Source organism: Alexandromys fortis, unplaced genomic scaffold, assembly GCF_014885135.2.
Source record: "Alexandromys fortis isolate MF-2015 unplaced genomic scaffold, M_Fortis_MF-2015_v1.1 scaffold_286, whole genome shotgun sequence".
Classification (NCBI taxonomy): Eukaryota; Metazoa; Chordata; class Mammalia; order Rodentia; family Cricetidae; genus Alexandromys; species Alexandromys fortis.
In genome coordinates this window covers 795,335-799,758 of record NW_026068365.1, presented here as the reverse complement: position 1 = coordinate 799,758, position 4,424 = coordinate 795,335, and positions in this window count along the sequence as shown.

Genomic DNA, 4,424 nt, shown 5'->3' with positions numbered 1-4,424 from the left:
AACAAGATTAGATATATTGAAAGTCTTTGCAGGCCCTGTTACAAATCATGGTGAAATATATGATGAAGCAATTGTAAAGCTTTCAGATGTCTTTAAAGGAAAAGACATGAGAAATATTTGTACTGAAACAGGTATGACTGCCATTCCTGTGGATCATAATTTTGTAGTTCTGGAAGACTTCGTAAAAGCAGTCATAAAAGTGGTTGGCTCCAAGAAGCTAGAGTTCAAAGTCAATTACAAACCTGTGTTTATTACCAGGTTTTTGGTGACTGCATTGCAGATAGTGGCTTAATGTAAAAATAACAATAAGGAAATTAGAAAAATAATTAAAAATATTTATTTTATCATATCAACTTACTTAATATTTATTTAAAAATACATCTAATTGGTAAAAACAAATCATTGTGACTCCTTTTTATATTTTTTCTAAAAAAATGTGTTTACAATGATAGGTATTTTAAATTTAAGAGAGATAGAAACTTTCACCCCAAAGTTAACTAGTGTACATTTTCCTTTTTTAAGTTCAATTTAAATTTGTTTAATTTATATTATTTATAACTCTTATACATTTTGTATTATTATGACACTATCTTTCACATAACTTATATTAGGCATGCTAATTATTTCCCTCTTTTTAAAAGATTTAATTTGGGATATCTTAGTATTTAGTTTTATTACGTAAGATAATTTCTTAATGTACCTTGCACTTAGTGAATATTAGTCTGAAACAAATTGATTGATAAGTAACCATGTATAAAAATTTTCTTGTTAATGTTAGATTTTGTGTCATATATTTTTTCATAAAATCAAGACTTCTCTCTATCTGGCCTTATCGCTGCCTCTCTCTGCCCAGCTATATCACTTTCAGTCTGTCTGTATAGACCTCCAAACTGCTATTAACTAATGGTTATCCTCTCTCTCTCTCTCTGATCTTTAGGCAAGCTTTATTTTTAGAATATATATATATATATATATATATATATATATATATATATGCACAAATTACACTCATAGGATTATATAAAGAAAAAGACGAAGTTGAGAGGGATATAAGAAAGTAGGAAGTAAGTCCAGGAGGAGTTAACAAAAAGAATTATTTCTGGTATTATCTAAATACCTTTAATGTGCTGGGTTGTGGTGATCCACACTTTTAATTCCAATACCCTGGAGGCTGGAATCATTGGCCTTTTTGGGTTCAAAGTAAACCTGGTCTAGAGAGCTCATTACAGGAGAGCCAGCATTTCAAAGGCAAATCCTTTCTCAAACAAACAAGAAAACCAAAAGAATAATTTACATATGAAATTATCAAATAAATTAATTATATTTAAGAATACTTTATTGCTTTAAGATACTATAAAATTCCTGTAATAGATCCAAAAAGCAAGCTAGAATTTAGCTGGATTTTTTTTTTATTGATGAGCTTTGCCAGTGATAGAATGTCCTATTCAGTGTGCTGAGTGAGAAAAGGCTTTACTGGTTGTCTTAGTTAAAGTTACATTGGTATGATAACATGCCGTGTCCAAAAGATAGTTGGGTAGGAAAATGTTTATTTTGCTTAAACTGCCACACCATAGATGACCACTGAAGGAAGTAAGACAGGAACTCAAACAGGGCTGGTGCCTGGAGACAGAAGTTAATAAAGACACAAGGAAGGGGAGCCACATACTGATTTGTTCGTTATAGCTTCCTCAGTCTGCATAAAACAAAAGACTATCTACCCTGGAATGGTAATACCAACAATAGTTTTGCTAGTCCCCCATCAATTTTTCGTTGAGATAATCCCCAATCAGGCCGGCCCCCAGCCTGATCTTATGAGGAATTTTATAAATTGATGTATCCTTTTCTCTAATGACTCTCGCTAGTGTTGTCTATAACTAGACAACTCAACTGACCCCTTTTCAGCTTGACAAACACATCACTGTAAACTTACAACTTTACCTTACAACTTTCTTTTGTTCATTTTCAAGATCTCTTGTTACATCATAATATAAAATACTTTACAATTTTAAAATGTTTCACAGCCTTAAAAATTCAAGCACTTTAAAAGTTGTCAAAATGTATCTTGTACTTTTTAAAATCAAACATCTTTATAAAACTCCAAACTCATTTAAAAAAATGTTTAAAGACTCTTAACTTTGGACTCCTATAATATCAAAAATAACTTACTTTTTTATATTAAGAAGAAAGAAGCAGAGCACAGCCTCAATTTCAACAAAGCAAAACTAAATGATAACATTGTAAATAATACAATGTCCAATACAATATTTTGAATTTACTCATGATATCCTGAACTCCTCCAAGAAACTTGGAGTGCTTTATAGGCTCTACCCTATGAAGCACACAGAGTTAGTTTTCCAGGCTTCATTCTAGCAATGATGTTGTTCACGGTCACCCTGTAGTCCTGGTGTCTCAAATAGACTGATGTCTTCTATTGATACTATGTTGCATTTTCACAAATAGCCTCCTGGCATCTCTTCGCAGTGGCAAGTCTCAACTTCTATTCATGAACTATTTAATTCTTGGCTTTCATTTGCTAGTAAGAATATATCTTCAGCAATTTACTCTCCTGGCTTTTAACAGAACCAAACTTCTGCTGCTCTCCATGGTCCCTTCCTGACTTCAAAAACAGTACCATCTGGGTGACAGTTATTTTAAGTCCACCTGCTAGCACAAGGTACAACCTTGTCTGCCTTTATAACATAGCTTCTCCATACTATCATTTCACAGATTTCATGTCACTGATGCTAGTATTTTCTTCATCATTCCCTATTTCTCAATTTCAACTTACCAGCATAAATTATCCTTATAAATCAAAGATTTCACATCAATGTCGCTGGTATCTTGTGAAACAAGAAAGACCTTTTAGCCCCAGCTAATAAAAAACACAGAAACTCTTTAAAGAATATTTTTTTGAGAAATTTTAATTTTCTTTATTCACAGAGAGGAGGGTTCCAGTCATATTTGGTAAAATAGTAATATGCAATGTATCCATAATCAAAAGCGTAAGGTCACAAGGCATCATGTGTAATGAATAAGAGTCTGGCTCTGCACTACCATCCAGCTATTATTCACAATGCAAACATAAATACCCAATGAGAAATATTTGATAGTCTAAGGTGAATCTCATAACAATCTTCCAAGAAACTAAATAGTAATGCAAGCAATAATGTTTCCTCAAGGATGTGTTCAGCTGTACATATCTGTGAATATAGAAACAGTACATTTTTGAAATACAAACTTGGAGAAAGATGGCTTGAGAGCCAATTTTCTCTTTCCACATTCTGTCCTGTGATCTAAAAGCAGCAAGTTTTAAGATCAATTTGATCACATATGATTATCTTTGTCAGAGGGTTTCTTTTTTTTTTTTTTTTGGATAAAATGTTGTTGATTTATTGATAACAGTCAAAGAGCCATGAAAGTTCAACTGAGAAAAATTTTTGGTTTCAAATAGTTTGAAATGGCTATGATCACTCATATGTCTTGACTCTATCTTGCCTGAAACTCAATTTTTATTTATTTATTTGTTTGTTTGTTTGTTTGTTTATTTATTTTAATTGAAAAAATAATTTCCACCTCCTCCCCACCTCCCATTTCCCTCGCCATCTCCCTTTTCCCTCCCCCTCCTACCACTTTTCTCCCCCCCCCTCCCTCCCTCTCCAGTCTGAAGAACAGTCAGGGTTCCCTGCCCTGTGGATAGTCCAAAGTCCTCCCCGCTCCACCTTGGTCTAGGAAGGCGGACATACAAACTGGCTAGGCTCCCACAAAGCCAGAACATGAAGTAGGATCAAAACCCAGTGCCATTGTCCTTGGCTTCTAGGCAGCCCTCATTGTCCGCCATATTCAGAGAGTCTGGTTTTATCCCATGCTTTTTCAGTCATAGTCCAGCTGGACTTGGTGAGCTCCCAATAGATCAGCCCCACTGTCTCCATGTGTGGGTGCACCCCTTGTGGTCCTGACTTCTTTGCTCATATTCTCCCTCCTTCTGCTCATCATTGGGACATTGGGAGCTCAGTCCGGTGCTCCAGTGTGGGTCTCTGTCTCAATCTCCATCCATCGCCAGATGAAGGTTCTTTATTGATATCTAGAAACCAATTATAAGTGAGTACATCCCATGTCCATCTTATTGGGTCTGGGTTACCTCACTCAGGATAGTGTTTTCTATTTCCATCCATTTGCATGGAAATTTCGAGAAGTCATTGTTTTTTTTACCGCTGAGTAGTATTCTAATGTGTATATATTCCAAAATTTCTTCATCCATTGAAGGACATCTAGGTTGTTTCCAAGTTCTGGCTATTACAAATAATGCTGCTATGAACATAGTTGAACAAATGCCCATGTCATATGATCCGGCATCTCTTGGGTATATTCCCAAGAGTGGCATTGCTGGGTCCAGGGGTAGGTTGATCCCGAATTTCCTGAGAAAC